General features: G+C 42.2%; 1 protein-coding gene across 5 annotated transcripts in view; it reads left to right on the forward strand.

Annotated features, from left to right (window-relative positions):
- The first annotated feature begins 5823 nt into the window (after positions 1-5823).
- Positions 5824-21301, forward strand: part of fam222ba (family with sequence similarity 222 member Ba) — a 145532-nt gene continuing 130054 nt past the window's right edge. The window contains exons 1-2 of one of the 5 annotated variants that reach the window (XR_009512878.1): positions 5824-6972; positions 8848-10478. The gene's annotated coding sequence lies outside the window, so the exon portion shown is untranslated. Of the gene's footprint in view, positions 6973-8847; positions 10479-10896; positions 11437-21301 lie in introns of those variants that run through there. The other 4 variants (XR_009512877.1, XR_009512879.1, XM_059973683.1 and 1 more) reach the window with 4 other exon arrangements.

The following is a 21301-nucleotide window of genomic DNA, read 5'->3' on the forward strand; positions in this document are numbered from 1 at the left end:
ACGTTCCTTGATGGTAACAGATTAGAGGAGCTGTCTTGGGACCAGCATCACAAAGAAGCCTGACAGTACCTCCCTTTTCTTAGAAGTTTGTGTGTGTAACCCTGTCACAGGGTTACTGCTGGGGCACACTTTTATAGAAAATTGCTAAAATAAAATACCTCACAGCATAGCAGTCGAAATCCTAACCAGGACATTACAAGTGGATTCGACATGACTCCATAAATGTTGACAAACTTCTCAGGAGGCACAGTGGAGAGTATGCTGGTATGCAAACACCAATGCTCAGGTATGGAAAAGTTTACAGAAAGTGGTAGATAGAGACCAGTCCATCATCGGCAAAGCTGTCCATACCATTGAGCCACAAAAAACGGCATCCATTATCAAAGACCCTCACCATCCCAGCCACACACTCTTCTCACTACTACCATAAGATAAGAGGTACTGAAGCCTTAGGTCTAACACCATCAGGTTCAGGAAAGTTATTACCCTACAACCATCAGGCTCCTGAACCGGTGTGGATAACCTTACTCACTCACCACAACTCTAAACTGATTCTATGGATTACAGACTCACTTTCAAGGACTTTTTAAAACTCATGTTCTCAATATTATTTTTTACTTGCATGGTTTATCTTTCTTTACTCATTAGTTGTTTTTAGGTAGATAAGCTTTATTTATGACTTGTATATTGAAACAAACAGTGAAATGTGTCATTTGCGTCAACAACCAGCACATGATATTTATGCTGGGGGCAGCCCGCAAGTGTTGGCATGCTTCTGGCCTCAGCATAGTACAGCCACGACTTACTAACCCAAGCCATAGGTCTTTGGAAAGTGGAAGGAAACCGGTCCACCCAAAGGGTCAGGGAGAGAATGGACAAACTCCTTCCACTGGTTCAGGAGCCTGATGGTTTAGGTTAACTGAGTCTGAGGCCTCAGTTGGACCATGGATGAAATGCAGACCAGGGCAATATATTATGGAGAGCCAGCTGTTTCTTGTATTGCAGGCTCCCTCTCTCCACACAGCTGATGAACCAAAAGGATCAGCAGAGACTGAAACATTTGGGCACCAGCGGCATTGCAGGAGTTGCCAGTTAACATTGAACTCAACGTAGGACTGCCTTAGGAACTCCAGCTCCAGATTTTTCCTTTGGGGTTTACTCCCAGAGCCTTCCCTGTGAGTGGGTATAGCCACAAGGCAGTGGAGTTTTGAGGTCAGAGCTTTCCTTCTCCTAAATGAGCTGCCAATCATGGTAAACAAGCCCCATCTGCCCAAAACGACTGGTTTTAAGGCACCAGTATCCCTCCTTTGCCCCTTCTCCTGTCAGTAGATATGGTTCCACCAGGCTTAGTAGCTAAACCACATGCGAGGGCCAGGAGCTAGACTTGGTTGTCAGAGGCTATTTAAGACACACTACTGGGAGCATTTAATAGGTAGTGGGCGCTTATTCCCATTAATACCCTTGGGTAAGGAACCAGGTAAGGTAATAACTGTTCCTGAATCTGGTGGTGTGGGACCTAAGGCTCCTGTACCTCTTGGCACTGTGTCATCCTTTGTCTGTTTATGTATAATTTTTCAAAAATTCTCAAACAAGGAGAAAATCTGCAGATGCTGGAAATCCAAGCAACACACATAAAATACTGGAGGAACTCAGCAGGCCAGGCAGCATCTATGGAAAAGACTCCTGATGAAAGGAATTGGCCTGAAATGACAACTATACTCTTTTCCATAGATTGCTGCCTGGCCTGCTGAGTTCCTCCAGCATTTTGTGTGTGTTTTGTAAATTCTATTGTTTTACTTCTTTTCCCCCCATTAATGCCTGCAAGAAAATTAATCTCAAGATAGTAAATGGTAACAGACTACTATATATCTCCTTGACACTCTGAAATATTCTATGGTGGCATTGTAGAGCAATCATTTTATAGCACCACTGATCACTGATTGGGGTTTGATTCCTGACGCTGTCTATAAGGAGTTCATACGTTCTCCCTGAGACCATGTAAGTTTCCTCTGGGTACTTCCCACAATCCAAAAAGGTACGTGTTAAGGTTAGTAAGTTATGGGTATGCTTTGTGGCAACACTTGATTCAAAGTAAATTTATTATCAAAGTAGAGTATATGTATGATTGGGCCGAGCCAGCATGGATTTACCAAGGGTAAATCATGCTTGACTAATCTGTTGGAGTTTTTCGAGGATGTAACCAGGAAGTTAGATGGGGGAGATCCAGTGGATGTAGTGTACCTCGATTTTCAGAAGGCATTTGATAAGGTCCCACATAGAAGATTGGTGGGTAAAATCAAAGCTCGGGGCATCGGGGGGAAGACATTGACATGGATAGAAAACTGGTTGGCAGATAGAAAGCAAAGGGTAGTGGTGAATGGGTGTTTCTCGGAATGGCAGGTGGTGACTAGTGGGGTGCCACAGGGCTCGGTATTGGGACCACAGCTGTTTACAATTTACGTCAACGATTTGGAGATAGGCATTGAGAATAACATCAGCAAATTTGCTGATGATACTAAGCTGGGTGGCAGTGTGACATGTGATGAGGATGTTAGGAGAATTCAGGGTGACTTGGATAGGCTGGGTGAGTGGGCAGATACTTGGCAGATGGCGTTTAATGTGAATAAGTGTGAGGTTATCCACTTTGGGAGTAAGAACAGGAAGGCAGATTATTATCTGAACGGTGTAGAGTTGGGTAAGGGAGAAATACAAAGAGATCTCGGAGTCCTTGTTCATCAGTCACTGAAGGTGAATGAGCAAGTGCAGCAGGCAGTGAAGAAGGCTAATGGAATGTTGGGCTTTATTACAAAGAGAATTGAGTACAAGAGCAAGGAAATCCTCTTGCATTTGTACAGAGCCCTGGTGAGACCACACCTGGAGTATTGTGTACAGTTTTGGTCTCCAGGGTTAAGGAAGGACATCCTGGCTGTAGAGGAAGTGCAGAGTAGATTCACAAGGTTAATTCCTGGGATGTCTGAACTGTCTTACGCAGAGAGGTTAGAGAGACTGGGCTTGTACACGCTGGAATTAAGGAGATTGAGAGGGGATCTGATTGAAACATATAAGATTATTAAGGGATTGGACAAGATAGAGGCAGGAAATATGTTCCAGATGCTGGGAGAGTCCAGTACCAGAGGGCATGGTTTGAGAATAAGGAGTAGGTCATTTAGGACAGAGTTAAGGAAAAACTTCTTCTCCCAGAGAGTTGTGGGGGTCTGGAATGCACTGCCTCTGAAGGTAGTGGAGGCCAATTCTCTGGATGCTTTCAAGAAGGAGCTAGATAGGTATCTTATGGATAGGGGAATCAAGGGATATGGGGTCAAGGCAGGAACCGGGTATTGATAGTAATTGATCAGCCATGATCTCAAAATTGCGGTGCAGGCTCGAAGGGCCGAATGGTCTTCTTCTGCACCCATTGTCTATTGTCTATATAAACCCTGAGATTCATTTTCTTGTGGGTATTCACAGTAGAGCAAAGAAATACAATAGGATCAATGAAAAACCACACAAAAAGAATGAGAAACAACCAACGTGCAAAAAATAATTATGAGTATTATCACTGCCAGTACTTTTCCAGTTGTGTGCATTTTTTGTAATCACTTTTAGCATATGACACTGCCCTTACTTGCAATTCCTCCATTTCCTGTCCATCTGCACTCACCCCATCTTCCTGCCATTGTATCAGTGACAGAGTCCCTCTTGTTCTTACCTACCACTCTATAAGCATCCAGATCCAACACATTATCCTCCAACCCCAAAAGGATCCTACCACCAAACACATCTTTACCTACTCCCCTCAACTTTCCACAGGGATCTCTGGGATTCTCTTGTCCATTCGTCCCTCCCCACTAATCTCCCTTGAGGCACTTATCCCTGCAAGCAGCCGAAGAGCAAAACACAAAGTACACTGCAGATGCTGTAGTCAAATCAAGACATACAAACAAGCTGGATGAACTCAGCAGGTCGGGCAGCATTCGTTGAAAGAAGCAGTCAACTTTTCGGGTTGAAACGCTTCGTTAGGACTAAAGAAGAAGGGGGCAGGGGCCCTATAAAGAAGGTGGGGAGAGGGTGGAAAACCAAACAGAAGATCAAGGGGTGGGGGAGGGGAAGCAGGGAGGGGATAGGCCGGGGAGGTGAAGAAGGAATCTAAGGGGAAAGCACTATGGGTAGCAGAAAAAGGCAGAGTCATGAGAGGTGATAGGCAGCTAGAAGAGGAGATAGAGTGAAGGTGGGATGGGGAAGGGAGAGTTAGGGAATTACCGGAAGTTGGAGAATTCGATGTTCATACCAAGGGGCTGGAGACTACCCAGATGGTATATGAGATATTGTTCCTCCAACCGAAGTTGGGCCTCATCATGGCAGTAAAGGAGGCCATGTATGGACAAATCCGAAAGGGAATGAGAGGGAGAGTTGAAGTGAGTAGCCAAACAGCTACACCTGCCCATTCACCTCCAGGGCCTCAAACAGTCCTTCCAGGTGAGGCAATATTTCACCTGCGAATCTGCTGAGGTCGTCTATTGTGACCGGTGCTCGATGCGGATGAGACCTGTCATAAATTGGGGGGGCCACTTTGTCAAGCACCCCCATTGCATCCATCAAAAGCAAAACTTCCCGGTGGCCAATTCCAATTCCCACTCCAATGTGTCAATCCATGGCCTCTTCTTGTGCCAAGATGAGGCCACCTTCAGGGTGGAGGAGCAACACCTCATATTGCATCTGGGTACCCTTGAACCTGATGGCATGAATATCGATTTCTCCTTCTGGTAAACAAAAATACCCCCTTCCTCGATTCACCACTTTGAAATTTTACTTCCTCTCACCTGCCTATTACTTCCCCCTGGGTCCCTTCCTCCTTCCCTTTCTCTCATGATCCCTTCTCTCCTATCAGATTATTTCGTCTCCAGCCAGCCCTTGAGCTTTCCCACCCACCTGGCTTCACCTATCACCTTCCAGCTAATCTCTTTCTCACCCCCACCATTTAACTCAGGCATCTTGCCCCTTCGCTCTCAGTCTTGACGAAGGGTCTTAGCATGAAACACCAACTGTTTACTCTTTTCCACAGATGCTGCCTGACCTGCTGAGTTCCTTCAGCATTTTGTGTGTGTTGCTTTCAACTTCCATGCCAACTTCTTATTTCTTTCTTTTTGTATTTTTTCAGTTTGTTGTCTTTTGCACACTGATCGTTCACCCTGTTGGTGCAGTATCAATTCTATTATGGTTATTGGATTCATTGAGTACACCCACAAGAAAATGAATCTCAGGTTTGTACTGTATAGGTGACATATGTAGTTTGATAATAAATTTACTTTGAACTTTGATGATGGATGCTGCTTTCTTGTGACAGCACTTCTTGTAGATATGTTCTTGCTGTAATAATCTGGGCTAAATCCAAGCAACACACACAAAATGCTGGAGGAACTCAGCAGGCCAGGCAGCATCTATGGAAAAAAGTACAGTTGACATTTCGGGCCAAAATCCTTCGGCAGGACTGGAGAAAAAATGCTGAGGAGTAGATTTGAAAGGTGGGTGGAGGGGAGAGAGATACACCAGGCAATAGGTGAAACTTGGAGGAGGAGGGATGAAGTAAAGAGCTAGTAAATTGAATGGTGAAAGAGACAGAAGGCCATGAAAGAAAAAAAGGGGAGGGGAGGTGGAGCACCAGAGGGAGACAATGGTGGGCAAAAAGATGGACAAGGGGTTGGGAAATGGTGACAGGGTGGGGGGAGGCGTTACTGGAAGTTTGAGAAATCGATGTTCATACAATCAGGTTGGAGGCTATCCAAACAGAATACAAGGTGTTGTTCCTCCAACCTAAGTGTGGCTTTATCCTGACAGCAGAGGAAGATGGACATATCAAAATGGGAATGGGAAGTGGAATTAAAATGGATGGCCACTGGGAGATCCCGCCTGTTCTGGCAGACAGAGAGTAGATGCACGGCGAAGCAGTCTCCCAACCTACACTGGGTCTCACCGATATACAAGAGGCGCACCGAGAGCACCGAACACAGTATACAACCCCGTCAGACTCACAGGTGAAGCGTCGACACACCTGGGCTGTATCCAATACTTTCTGTAGGCTTTTCCATTCTTGAGCTTTGGTGTTTCTACACCAGGCTGTGATGTAACTAGTTAGGATAATCTGTATGGTTGCATCATGGCCTGGTACAGAAACGCCCACTTGTGGGTTGCCTCCAGCACACTCTTAGACTGCGTTGGTTGTTGACACAAAATGATGCATTTCGGTGTGTGTTTTGATGTATATGTGACAAATAAAGCTAATCCCTCTCTCATATATGCAGTTTGATAATAAATTTATTTGGAACCTTGATACTTTGTGGAAGGGGAAATAAAGTAGTGATGCCAGATCTTCTTGAAAGGGAATTAGGGATAAATACAGACTACCTGCTATGTCCACAACACATGACAAGAGTGAGAAAGTTAGAATCAGCAGGCTTTCAGCAGAAAAAGAGAGAACTCTGATATTCCCATGTTGATTCCGAGGAGAGAAGCAGCGTGATGGAATTGCCTTTTGGGCACTAGAGGGAGAGGTCTGTCATTAGAGTTGTGATTCTTTGGGATGGTCTATCTCGAAATGCTGTGGGCTCCCAGTCAGGTGTTTTAGTAAATCATACACACGAGAAGTTCTGCAGATGCTGTAAATCCATAGCAACACACGCAAGATGCTGGAAGAACTCAGCAGGTCAGGCAGCATCTATGGAAATGAATAAACACTCGACGCACATGCCGGTAAAGGACATGCCCCCTTTGATACTGCCGATTGTGGAGTGAATACGCATGCGCTGCCGGTTGTCGGCAAATGACATGCGTCCTTGGGAGCTGACAGAACGCATGCGCCATCAGTCGCTGCGTCTGGCGTTTTTTTTGCCGCAGAAGCAGCGCGAGCCGAGGGAGCGAACGAATCCATGACCTTACCCACAGTTTAACTATGCAGTCCTGTCAGCTCCACAGAAAGTAAGTGTCCGTCGGCCTTCCTGGGTTACTTAATTACTCCTGCCTCCCTGGTCTGTTGGAGATCATTCCTTTTTTAAAAAAAATTATTGTGGTGGCGTCGGAGAGTTAACAAAAGAGGGGCGGGCGCCCGGCAACCGGACTTGCTGGCGGAAGTTCTGCGACGCCTCTTCATTGATTGGCTTGTTTTGCCCTTAGCGGGTGGGGCGTTGATAATCAGCCTGGTTTCTCATTGGTCGAGGTCGTTGTCGATCACACCAGCTGCCACCTTACGTCTGGCAGAGGCTCGAGCTTCTGAAGCCGAGGTGTTTTTGCTCGCTTTCTCTTAATGTGCCTAAATGAAATTTATTCTGGGTGGTATTAAAAAAATGTTTTTTAAAAATTGGAAAAAACAAATGTCGCCGATCCCTCTATGTGGAGGTTGCAGCCTTTGCCGAAAGCATTTAAGAGTAAAGTCCACTAGTTGTATCCATTTAACTTTTTAAATGTCTAAAAATCTCCACCAGAAAGTGATAGATGTGGATTGTTTCTGGCCTTTCATTCACTGGATGGAGTCCTCTGCAAATTGCACAACCGCTGAAGCCAAAGTTTTATTTATTTTTTCGCTGAGATGTGAAAAAGTATTAAAAGTTAACTTCGAAAAAATAAACTCCAAGATCGTATGTTTTAAATGAATGAGTGGGTAATTCTTTTAAAGTACAGAGGTATGTAATGCACGGTTAATGGAAATGAAAGAGGTAAAGATTCATTGAATTCTCCCTTAAATGGAGAATTTGCAGGGGATGGTGATCTGTGTCGATCTTTAAAACCTCTATCGATAAAGCCATGACGGTGTCTGTCTCGTAAAGATTAATGTGGGAAGGGATAGTTGTCGGCCCTTTTTCATTTGAAGAACTAGAGGTTTTTGTGGTATGACATAACCTTGCGGCTTGATGCACAGTTCAATCAGTCGAGGCAATCTTTACAGTGCGCCATTGTTAAAGGTGATTCTACTCGCCAAACCAAAGCAAGTCGTGTGTTCTTGGAGCCAATTTATCTTGAATTGATTAGCAGCGAATCATTGTGACAGATCATTTGTGTGGCGCCTGTCATCACTTACCAAATGTCCCCATCCACCTACCATCGTCTCCTCAGAGAATGATAATTAATTTTAGTTGTGTAATCTTTTGCTTTCAGTGTGTGTCCGTCACCCCCGCCCTGCACCGTTTTCAATTTTGTGTGAAGGAAGACAAAATACGGGGAAATTTGATATAGCAGTGTGACTTGTTATGATTCTTAGATTTGCATTTCTGTAACATCTTCCAAAGCACTACAGCAAAGAAATATTATTTTCAAGTGCTATGAGGCAAATTATTTTATGAATATAGTATGGGAGTTCCTGAAGGATGGTGGCTGGAGACTGTTAACCATTATAGGAGAGATAAGGGAGTGAATGGATTGCTGGCCTGTTTCTGAACTCTGCTTTTAATGAGTTGGTTGCTAGGCAAATTTCATCAGTTTAATTCTCAGTCTGTACTTTGTGACTCTGGATAATGCAGACACTTGCATTTAGATTTTCTGCTCAGTCAGTTGAGTAGCAGGGCAGACTTCAGATGTGCAGTCTATTTACTTAAAAATTAAGCTGCAGTTCCTCAAGTGGAAGTTGTATGTTTTCTGTTGACATCTTGTACATTAATGTTATTTGGGATAATCTGACAATACAGATGTTTTTTTCCTATCTGCAAGTTTATTTAACTGGACTAATTACTGTGAGTGGACAGTAATTTTCGAGGGAGTTAGATATCATGTACGTTTGCTAATTATTTCCATGTGGCTGCCATTTGTTTAAAAAAACATGTTATACTGTACATACTCTGAAGTATAATTTACTCTCCAAAGTCCTTTCTAATTTCAGGCTTCGTAGTGACATTTAATTGGGCTGAAACTGTAAGTGGGTTGAACAGAAAACAAGAATGCAAGAAAATAGAGGAGAGGAGGCCACGAGACTTCTCAAACCCGCCCCGCAATTGAATATGGTCATGGCTGATCCCTGCTGGTTTCAACTCTCTATCTTTGTACAGTAATATATAGATTTTTGTGTCTTTGCATTGCACTGTTGCCCAAAATTTCAGATTTCATGCCATATGTCAGTGACATTAAATCTGATTCTGAAATATTTATCTATCTCTACCTTAAATGATCTGGCCTTTACCACCCTCAAGAAGAAATTACTTATGACATCAGTTTTAAGTGACTGACCCCTTATTTTGCAGCGATGTCCTATTGTTCATGACTCTCCCACTTGAGAGAATATCTATCCTGCCAGGTCTCCTTTGGATGTAATATGTTTGAATATCATCCTCATTCTTCTAAACTCCAATATCATCTAGCTTCGTGATACAACAGCCCTTCCCAGGCTTCTTTTAGACATATAACAGTACGGCACAGTATAGGCACTTCGGCCCATGCTGTTATGCCAATCTTTAAACCTACTCTATCTTCCATGTATCTGTCTAATGGTCTCTTAAATGCCCCTACTGTATCTGCCTCTGCCAATAACTTTGCAACTCCATGCACTCACCACTCTCTATGTAAAGAACTTACATCCGACATTCCCCCTCCAATCACCTTAAAATTATGTACCCCACCATATTTGTCATTTCTGCCCGAGGAAAAAGTCTCTGACTGTCCACTCTATGCCTCTTATCCAGTTCAAAGGTCCAGTTTAATGTCAGAAATGTATACAATACACATCCTGAAATGCTTTTTCTTTGCAACTATCCATGAAAACAGAGGAGTGCCCCAAAGAATGAATGACATTTAAATGTTAGAACCCCGAAGTCCCCACCTCTCTCCCCCTCCCATGTGTAAGCGGCAGCAAGTAACAATCCCACCGGCAAAAAAAAGCATGAGCACTCGCTACCGAGCACTCAAGCGTGAGCAAAGCAACAGCAAAGACACTGACTTGCCCCAAACACTTAGCTTTTCACCTGAGTGAAAGCTGAGTCCACTTACCACGGACTCTCTCGCTCCCTAATAAGGGAGAAAGTGGTGCCTCCGTCTTCCCAGCGTGCAGGGAGACGTAACAGACAACTTGCTGATTTACAATGTTAAAAGTCCATTACATCACTTTTTTGAGCTCTGTGCCTGAAGATCTTAAAGGTCTCAGGTTTCCAGGCACACCGCTATAGATGTATCGACTCCCCTGAAGAACACGGACCTCCTGCTGTGACACGGACCCTCAATCTGCTCGTCTCCAGAGCCCTGAGATCTTAGGCTTCTAAATCCGAGCTGGACTCTTAGGCCAAGCCCTTGGCATGCCGAACATGGCCAGTTATGAAACCCCGAGAGTGGGTTCCATTCCCGCAAAGAAATGAAGTCAGCCAGATATGATGCAGCATGGAAAAAATACAAAGTGAAAGAAAACAATAATAATAATAAACACACAATATCTGCTTATAGCTTATATACATTGATTGTATGTCCATAAAGTGATGCAAGGCACAAGAGTGTCTGTACATAAGGTGACTGACAGCAAACGATAAAATAGTGCTGGTGGGGGTTTGGGGTGGGCGGGTTAGTGGGTGGATGTGTTGATCAGCCACACTACTTGGGGAAAGTAACTGTTTTTGAGTCATTATAGTAGTTTGAGATATAGTGGAACAGGCTGTAGTTGTCTTCTAAGCACCCATTTAACAGGCTTTCCCCATCTGTGATTGCACTCTGACAAATGCAACCCGCTTAACGCAAGTAGTCTTCCCTAATCCATCAATCACAATCTGCGTAATGGTAATGCACATCATCACAGAGCTACCTGTGATAACCAATTGTGGGCTAGAAACCAACCATCCATGTTGTTGTGCCAAGCTAATTAAACTAGTAATTAAATGCCTAACTAAACTAATCCCTTCTGCCAACACAATATCCTTATCCCCCCCATTCTCTTCAAATTCCGATTTAAGAGTTTTTTAAACACTTAGCATGTTTGCGTCCACTACCACACACTTGGCAGTGCGTTCCAGGCACCCGCCATTCTGTGTACTTGCCCTGTTACTCTATGTGTGTTTTATGTGATAAACTGTTTTCCATTCATGCTAATGTAATTCTTTCAATACCCCGTGATCTTAATTTGTACAACAGTCTTGTCAAATGCCTTCAGGAAACCTAAATATACAATATCTGCAGGTTCCCTTCTATTAACTCTCCCTGTTACTGAAGAAAATTTGTCAAAATAATTTACTTCTTATAAATTGCATTCACCAAGTTTGAATGTATTCTGCCTAAATAATTCGTCACTTCCTCATTGATTGTTGACTCCCAGTAGCCAACAATAGATTTTAAACTCATTGACCTCTAGATGCCAGCCACCTATTTAAACAAGGCAGTCATATGAGTAGCTTTCCAGTTTTCAGGTACCTACCTGGAATTTAACGAGTTTTGAAAAAATTCAGCCACCTCCTGTAAAAGCCTTTGATTGCAGACCACTGGGTAAGTTAAATAGATTGGTAAATTAGTTCAGTATTGTCACATGCCCTGAGGTACAATTTAAAAAGCTTTGTTTTGCATGTAATTCATGCATGCAATCAGTACATTGAGGTGGTACAAGGGAAAAACAATAGAATGCAGAATAAAGTGTTCCAATCAGAAAAGGTGCAGTGCAAGCAGATAGTAAGATGCCAGGCTATGAGGAGGTAGATTGTGAGGTCAAGAATCTATTTAATCACAATAGGGAACCATTCAGTTGTTTTAAAACAGTGGGATAAAAGCTTGTTTTACCTGGTGATACATGTTTTCTGTCTGATGGGAGGGTGAAGAAGAGAGAATGCCTGGGGTATTTGCTTATGTTTACTGATTTACCAAGGCAGTTCACGGAGGAGAAACTGATTTCTCTGTGTGTTGAGCTATGTCTATGACTCTGCAGTGTTTCATGGTCTCGGGCAGAGCAGTTGCCATACCAAGTAGTGATGTATCCTGGTCCTGGTGCTTTGTCTGCTTATAGTTCCCTGAGTTACCTAATATTTCAAATTTTATCTATGCCAGAGACTGATTCTCTAAGGCTTGAGAGCATTTTCCTAACTGTTACTTGCAATGTGCGTTTCCTATTTAAAGTTTATTGTGCTGTAACAGCATTTCCATTTCCTGATGAAGAATACTGATCTCGTATATGAAAAGAAGAATTTTGAATATCATTCCATAATGCCTCACTGATCTGATACTAATCCTGTGTATTTTGTACACAGCTCTTGCAGACTGAGTCAATTGAAATGCACATCCCAAGCCATCTCTTGGGAAAACTGGCATTTATCAGGATTCGGCAAGAGAAGAGTACTTAATCTAACATTAGAGTCAGAAGGTCAATCTGTCAGGTTTGAACGGGTTGCCTTGTGTTTGCTGAGGCTGGATTTTGTGACTTGAACCTGGATTTTAAATTGGTTCACTTGCTCTCAAGTTTAATCTTAATATATTCCAGTTTGATGAGTTTCTGAACTAAGATAGGAAATGGAATTTTGTGATAACATTTCTAGTTAAAACCAAATTTAAACCCAATGTTTTTATTAGTAAATGGAAGCTTTCACTTTGTGTGACACACAAGATGTTGGAGGAACTCAGCAGGCCAGGCAGCATCTATGGAGGGAGTAAACAGCTGACCTGATGTTTCTGGCCAAGACCTTTCATCGGGTCTGGAAAGGAAGGGGAAAGAAGCCAGAACAAGAAGGTGGGGGAGGGGAAAGGAGGAGAAGCTGATAGGTGATAGGTGAGGGAAGAGTTAGTTTGGGGAGGGGAGATGAAGTAAGAAGCTAGATGTGATAGGTGGAAGAGGTAAAGGACTGAAGGAGAGGGGGTCTGATAGGAGAGTAAAGTAGACCATGGGAGAAAGGGAAGGGTGGGGGGGAGCACAAGAGGAAAGTGATAGGCAGGTGAGGAGGAGAAGGGGTAAGGGGGGAGCTGGAATTCCCTGATTATCGTAAATAGTGAAGCCTCAGCCATTGGTTAACTATTATGTATCTAAAGTCTGAACCTTTCAGCCTTATAAAATACCATCTCAGCCCCATCGAGTCACAGAACACCACAGTACAGAAGTGCATCCTTTGGCTCATCTCTTCCATTCTGAACCATTAATCTGCCTAGTCCCATCAGTGTGTGCCATATCCCTGTAGGAGGATAAAAAGAACTCAAAAACATTCAGCTATTTCGATAACAAGATCTTCACTATCCAAATCTTTGGTCTTGTAATATCTGGCTTTGTGTTTGGGAAGGATGAATTGGGATATTGTTTGTATGATTTGCAGTGGAGAATTTGGAGTTGCTCGACTACTCCAGCCCCAAAGAATGGTTCCAACATGTGGTCAACTGGCAGAATGACTTAAAATTTATAAAGAAATGGGTAATTTGGACTAACTGGTTTCTTCTTTTTCCAAATCCTAATTTAAAGAACAAATTTTAATATTCCACTTGGGTAGTGGGAAAGTTGAGGACCAGAGGGCACAGCATCAGAATAGAGGGATGTCCCTTCTCCCAGCTGGTCCCATCTGCCTATTGTTCTTTCTTAACTTCTGCTTCCCCACCTCACCAATTCCATCTTCTCAATAGACAATAGGTGCAGGAGTAGGCCATTCGGCCCTTCTAGCCAGCAGCGCCATTCACTGTGATCATGGCTGATCATATACAATCAGTACCCCGTTCCTGCCGTCTCCCCATATCCCTTGACCCCACTATCTATAAGAGCTCTATCTACCTCTCTCTTGAATGCATCCAGAGACTTGGCCTCCACTGCCTTCTGGGGCAGAGCATTCCACATATCCACCACTCTCTGGGTGAAAAAGTTTTTCCTCATCTCAGTTCTAAATGGCCTACTCCTTATTCTTAAACTGTGGCCTCTAGTTCTGGACTCACCCATCAGCAGGAACATGCTTCCTGCCTCCAGTGTGTCCAATCCCTTAATAATCTTATATGTCTCAATCAGATCCCCTCTCATCCTTCTAAATTCCAGTGTATACAAGCCCAGTCACTCCAATCTTTCAACATATGACAGTCTCGCCATTCCGGGAATTAACCTTGTGAACCTAGGCTGCACTCCCTCAATAGCAAGAATGTCCTTCCTCAAATTTGGAGACCAAAACTGCACACAATACTCCAGGTGGGGTCTCACCAGGGCCCTGTACAGCTGCAGAAGGACCTCTTTACTCCTATACTCAATTCCTCTTGTTATAAAGGCCAGCATGCCATTAGCTTTCTTCACTGCCTGCTGTACCTGCATGCTTGTTTTCATTGACTGATGTACAAGAACACCTAGATCTCATTGTGCTTCCCCTTTTCCTAACTTGATTCCATTTAGATAGTAATCTGCCTTCCTGTTCTTGCCACCAAAGTGGATAACCTCACATTTATCCACATTAATCTGCATCTGCCATACATTTGCCCACTCACCCAACCTGTCCAAGTCACCCTGCATTCTCATAACATCCTCCTGACATTTCACACTGCCACCCAGCTTTGTGTCATCAGCAAATTTGCTAATGTTACTTCTAATCCCTTCATCTAAATCATTAATGTATATTGTAAACAGCTGCGGTCCCAGCACCGAACCTTGCGGTATCCCACCGGTCACAGCCTGCCATTCCGAAAGGGACCCGTTAATCGCTATTCTTTGTTTCCTGTCAGCCAGCCAATTTTCAATCCATATCAGTACTCTGCTCCCAATACCATGTGCCCTAATTTTGCCCACTATTCTCCTATGTGGGACTTTATCAAAAGCTTTCTGGAAGTCCAGGTACACTACATCCACTGGCTCTCCCTTGTCCATTTTCATAGTTACATCCTCAAAAAACTCCAGAAGATTAGTCAAGCATGATTTTCCCTTCATAAATCCATGCTGACTCGGAATGATCCTTCCATTGCTATCCAAATGTGTCGTAATTTCATCTTTTATAATTGACTCCAGCATCTTTCCCACCACTGACGTCAGGCTAACCGGTCTATAATTCCCTGTTTTCTCTCTCCCTCCTTTCTTGAAAAGTGGGACAACATTAGCCACCCTCCAGTCAGCAGGAACTGTTCCTAAATCTGTAGAACATTGGAAAATGATTACCAATGCGTCCACGATTTCTAGAGCCACCTCTTTAAGTACCCTGGGATGCAGACCATCAGGTCCCGGGGACTTATCAGCCTTCAAACTCAACAGTCTATCCAACACCATTTCTTGCCTAATATAAATTTCCTTCAGTTCATCCTTTACCCTAGTTCCTTTGACCATTATTACATCACCCCCACCCCTTCTGTTCCACCTAGCACACACCAGCCTCTATGGCACACCCTGTGTCATGCTGTGTAGTGTTCTCTCTTGGCCCTCATGCATGCTCTTGACCAGAAACCTCGGTTAATATATTTTGCTGTTTGACCTGCTTGAGTTGAGAAGAATGAAGGGCGATTGCACTGACAGCTATCTCGAATATTGAAAAGCCTAGATAAAGTGGACATGGAAAGGATGTTTCCTATAGTGGAGGAGTCTAGGGCCAGAAAGTGGTGAATCTGTGGAATTCATCGCCACAGATGGCTGTGGAAGCCAAGTCATTGACTATGATTAAAACAGAGGTTAGTAAGTACACGATTAGTAAGGGCATCAAAGGTTACAAGGACTAGGCAGGAAAATGGGATCATTGAACAGTGGAGCAGACTCAATGTGCCAAATGACCTAATTCCGTTCCTGTATCTTATGGGTTTATAGCCAAATGGTATGAGTGTTTTTGTCCTTTAGTTCCCTTCTCTTTTTGAACACATTTAGCTTTCTTTTAATTAGATTCTGTGTTCTTACTATGTATTGTTTATATATTATTATAATTTTATTCTTCTCTTTTTGTATTTGCAGAGTTTGTCTTTTGTAAATTGGTTGTTTGTCCTTTTCTGTCGTGTGTGGTTTTTCATTGATTTTATTGTGTTTCTTTGTATTTACTGTGAATGCTTGCAAGGAAATAATTCTCAGATTAGTATATGGTGACCTATATGTACTTTGATAATAAGTTTATTTTGAACTTTGATTTATCAGTGACTAACTTCTCTATATGGCTTTGGACTCCTTCACAAGTCCCAGGGTATACATGTCAAATAGCAGAAGGCATAGCTTTCAGGTGGGGTGGGGAGTTGAAAGGAGACTTATGAAGCAAGATTTTGATGCTTGGGCAGGGAAAGTTGTGGAAGCAGATATGACAGCAGTGTTTAACCAGGTATTACAACCAGGAATCTAGACCATGTGCAGGAAGATGGGATTGGTTTGGATTGGTGTCATGTCTAGAGGGGCTGTTCCTCTGTTCTATGGAAGCAGATTATCTATCCCTTTGGAATTTAAAACAAAACATACAGTGTACGAGGTATAATTGAGTGCACAGCTAAGTTTTTCTTAAGGCGGAAATGGCTATTGCAAGGTGATTGGCAGAAAGTATAGGATGGATATCAGAGGTATTTTTTTTACACAAAGACTGGTGAGTGTGTGGAGCGCACTTCCAAAGTGATGGTAGAGGCAGATATATTAGAGGCAAATTAGGGATGTATACAGAAAAAAATGCTTTGAGACTCTTAGGTATATGGATGAAAGAAAAATAAAGCGCTATGTGTGAGGGAACAGTTAGATTAATCTTGGAGTAGGTTAAAATGTCAGCACAACACCATGGGCTGAAGGGCCTGTACAGTGCTTTACTGTTCTATATTCAGTTGGGTCACCCTTTGGACTTCTCTTTTTCAGAGAAAAGAACCATTCTGTTTATTATTTCCAGTGGCTATAACTGTAGTTCTGGTATCATCAATATAAATATTCATTCATTATTCACCAAGTCATCAAAGAACCTTTTATTTCCTTTACTGTAGTTAGTGTTGCAGGATGTGAGCTTGATCATTAATATGGGCTGTCTGCTGCCATGACTGCCGATATCAGAACAGCTGCATTTGCTTCCTTTTCAACTCAAACCAGTTTTATTTCAGAACAAATTAGATCTTAACTACAGGGATTGAAACTGTCCCCAATTGATTTATTTTGTATTGGATATAAAGTCAATTTTTTAGTTACCTGAAACTTCCATATTAGCAGCAATGAAGAAAAATTCTATATTTCTACTATTGCTACTTTAGCTTATTTAATCCTCCTGAAATCCATTAGAAAATCTTTCTATATTGCAAATAAATCTCTCATATATATCTTATTCCACTTGCATTGGGGTTTAGCATTCCGAGAGGAAAAAAATGTAATTTTGGTTTTCTGAAGTATAGGTTGAATACTCCTTATCTGAAAATCCAAATTTTTTTTAGCACTGACATGACATCACAAATGGAAAATTCCCAGGCGATGCACAGGTCTTGCACAGCATACACAATTCTGAGAAGTGACCTCACATATGAAATGAACAGATGTTAATGAAAAATAGAAAAGCATTGTGTAAAGCGAAAAATGAAGATCTTAATCGTGTATTAAAGGAGTGGATTTGTCAGTATCAGAGTGAACGTATGCCATTTAACAGCATGCTGATTATGAAACAAGCAAAGATCTATTCCAATGAATTGAAAATTGAAAGTAATTGTGAATATTCAACAGACTGGTTGTAGGAATTTAAGAAAAGACATGGCATTCAATTTTTAAAGATTTGTGGTGATAAAGCATTTGCTAATCACAAGGCAGCTGAGAAATGTATTGATGTATTTGCCAAGATCATCACTGATGAAAATCTAACACATCAAACAGCAGCATCAGTACATATATGCAATGAAAAAGTGTAAGACAAAGACTGCTTACCGGTCACACATATATTCAGCCATTAACGATGTCAATGCCAAACAGCCACTGACTGTCCACCTGGGCGGCCAAGGTAGTGAATAGCTTACCTTTCTGATGGTTCAACGTACACATTATATCATGCACTAGATTATTAAAACTATTCTAGAAAACTACATTCAGGGTATATCTATAAGCTGTATATGTAATGTAGATGGATTTCGTGTTTAGACTTGGGTCCCATCCCCAAGCTATCTGGTTATATAGATGCAAATATTCCAAAATCCAAAAAAAATCCCAAATCTGAAACACATCCGGCCCCAAGTATTTCGGAATAGGTGCACTCAACCTGTAATCTAGATGTTCAAAATTATCAGATGATTTGAATTAGTGCAGAAATTATAACAAGGTCTTAAAATCACTTTAATTCTGGCGTTGGCTTATAGCAGAAGCAATAGGCTTAATTTGTTACTGTTTAGAATATGGAGCACTAGCCTTGAATTTAAAGGGAGTGAAAATAAGTTGTGCAGTGAATGAAAAAAATAATGTTTCAGGCAGAGATAGGTGGGCTGGGCTGCAAGTCTCTGTCAATTATAATTGTTTATGTTCTCTTAGTGCAAATGAGAACTTGGCAAACTATCTTAAATGAATGGATTGATTCTAAGTTGGAAGTTTCTAAAAATTGTCTGCTTTAAACATGTTAGTATGAAATGTATTTTTTTTAAATTTAGGGATACAGCATGGCTGTACTGGCCCAATAAGCCAACGCTACCCAATTAGAGCATTGTGTTCAATTTCCCATTATGTCTGAATCAGAGTCAGATCTATTATCATTGAGAGATGTTGTGAAGTTTGTTTCTTTGCTGTAGCATTATAATCCAATACATTAAAATTGCTATAAATTACAATTAGGATATGTATAAAAATAAATAGTGTAAAAAGAGAGCAAAATAGTGGAATAGTGTTCATGGACTGTTCAGAATTCTGTTGGTGGGGGGAAGAAGCCATTTCTAAAATTTTGACTGTGTGTCCTCAGGCTCCTCATTGATGGTAGTCATGAGAAGATGGCATGTCCTGGATGGGGGGTGCCCTTCATGATGGATGCCTGCCTTTTTGAGGCATTGTATTCTAAAGATCTCGATGTTGGGGAGGCTAGTGCTGAGATTACAATCCTCTGCATCTTTTTCTGATCCAGTGTATTGGTACCGTCAAACCAGTCCGAATTTTCTCCACAGTCCATCTGTAAAAATTTGCTAGAGTCTTAGGTGACATATCAATGACTCTAGAAAATGTTTACAGATGAACTATGGAGAGTCTTTGGAGACATATCAAAGACTCTGTCTGATCTTTAAGCTGGTCGTGGTCACATTATGGTCAGCCTTAGCAGGTTTGGTCAAAGTGCCCGTTCCAAAGTTACTCTGGTCTGTGTCCCTTCACTCCCAGCACATTCAAGTTCCTGTACAAATACCATTGTAACTGGTACCTGCAGGCAGAGCTATGGTACCACAAGGAAGAAAGGCAGGTATTGAAAACAGTGGAGTTGGGGTCACAGGATTCCTGGATGAAATGGGATCCTCCCAAGAGCAAGATCACTTGGGCAGAGCTTTGGAGACTGGAGCCCTTCCACATTTCTTTCCCCCTGCGGTCCATGTGTGACACTCTCCCTTCACTATCACAGCTGCATACATGGGGGCTGAGAAAGGACCATAACTTCTGGTCAGTGGGGTTCACTAGCACATGTACTGTTAGGATGCAAAACAGCTTTAATACAAGGAAGGTATAGTTAGTGCCATGATAAGGTCCTGCTGTCCTTTGCTGACACACTGGAGAGATAGAGGTGTAAAAAAAAAGACCAGCTGGCAGTTATTTTCATTAAGGAGAGGGCCTCACCTGTCATATCAAAAAGGTTAAATCTAATCTGCTGCAAACTGCCAAATCATGGGAAATGAGGGTTGATGTGGGGAGGAAGCTGCAGTTCCTGGAGATGGTACAAACCATACTCAACCAGACATAGTATTCTGGTCCACTGAAGACAAGAAAATCATTCTGGTCGAGCTCACAGTATCATGGGAGGCTCACAAGAGGAAGGCCTTGAAGTACCAGTTCATGGTCTAGGAATGCAGGGACAAAGGGTGGCAGATGTGGCTATTCCCCGTGGAGATCGGCTGTAGAGGGTTCCCAGCAAGGTCAGCATGGAGGTTGCTGTCTCCCCTGGGCCTTGATGAAAAGAGCAATAACCAATCAACTCGCAGGATGGTGGAGGAAGCACAAAGAGCCTCTTGCTGGATATGGAGCAGGTAAGAGGAGTTGAGCTGGAAATTTGGATCAGATGAGCAGTGACTTGGCCACCACTGCTGATCCATCAACTAGAGAGTGTAGTGGTTTAAGGGTCAAAACACTCCAGGAAGGTTGTGCACCATCTGATGACATCTGCTCCTGGCCAAAGGCTACAGTTATCTCATCAGGTAGCTGAAGAGAGCAAGTCAGATATGTCTTCTGGTATTTGATATATTATTGAAAACAATGGGATTTCTCAAAAGCATGGTTTAAAAACTGCAAGAATGGTGGAACAACACAGTGAAAGAACTTAACCATTTAAAACCTTTATAGAGGATGGTGCATCTGTGGAATTCATTTGCACAGGTGGCTGAGGAAGCCAAGTTGTTGGGCATATTAAGGTGGAGGGTGATAGGTTCTTAACTGGTAAGGCCATCCAAGATTATTGGGAGAAGGAAGGTGAATGGGGTTGAGACAGATAATAAATAAACCATGATAGAATGGTGAGGCAGACTTGATGGGCTGAATGGCCTAATTCTGTTCCTGTATCTTGTGGTCAAAATCTAATTCACCTTCCCAGGTCTCATTGTAGATCTAAAAAGTGAACAGTTAATCCAAAAATAATCTTTAAAAAGTGTTGAAGACTATTCTTCTGATCTCATTCCCATTATCCCTATTGAATAGTGCTTATTAGGATTGGATAGGATTAGATCTACTTGCAAACTCATTCCCGAGATCAACATTCTAGAATAACTTGCTCCCAAATAACCATCATGGATCACAGAATCGTACATTAGATAAGAAAATAAAGATACCTGCTGTTCTTTGGCTGACCCCAATCATAAATTTCATGTGTGTATATTTACCTATATTGTATAGTAATAGTAATCAAATGATGTGATTTCTCCTAACCAAAACATCCTTTTAGAAAAGATTGGGAAATATTTACATTTTGGAAATCACTCATTTGCCAGGACAATACATCAGAAATCTTCACTGTGTATACAGGGTTAGGAAAAATGTGACATTGGCGATAACCTATTTATAGGATGCCGTTCACTCGGTATAAACATCCCAAGGCATTTCACGGGAGCATTAATAAAATGAAAATTAACACAAAGTCATGTGAGATATGAGTTAAGATGGGTAAAAGCTTGGGTGAGAGATTAAGTTTTAAAGGGTGTCTTAACAGAGTGGAGAATGGAATTCCAGAGCTTAGTGGAAAGCTGATATTATATCTACATTTGATTGCTGTATTTGGGCAGCAATCGTGCTGTCAATTACATGTGTGGACCTTGGTGTGATTTGCTGAGGGATGCC

The sequence above is a fragment of the Hypanus sabinus genome, chromosome 6, assembly GCF_030144855.1.
Source record: "Hypanus sabinus isolate sHypSab1 chromosome 6, sHypSab1.hap1, whole genome shotgun sequence".
In the NCBI taxonomy this organism is placed as follows: Eukaryota; Metazoa; Chordata; class Chondrichthyes; order Myliobatiformes; family Dasyatidae; genus Hypanus; species Hypanus sabinus.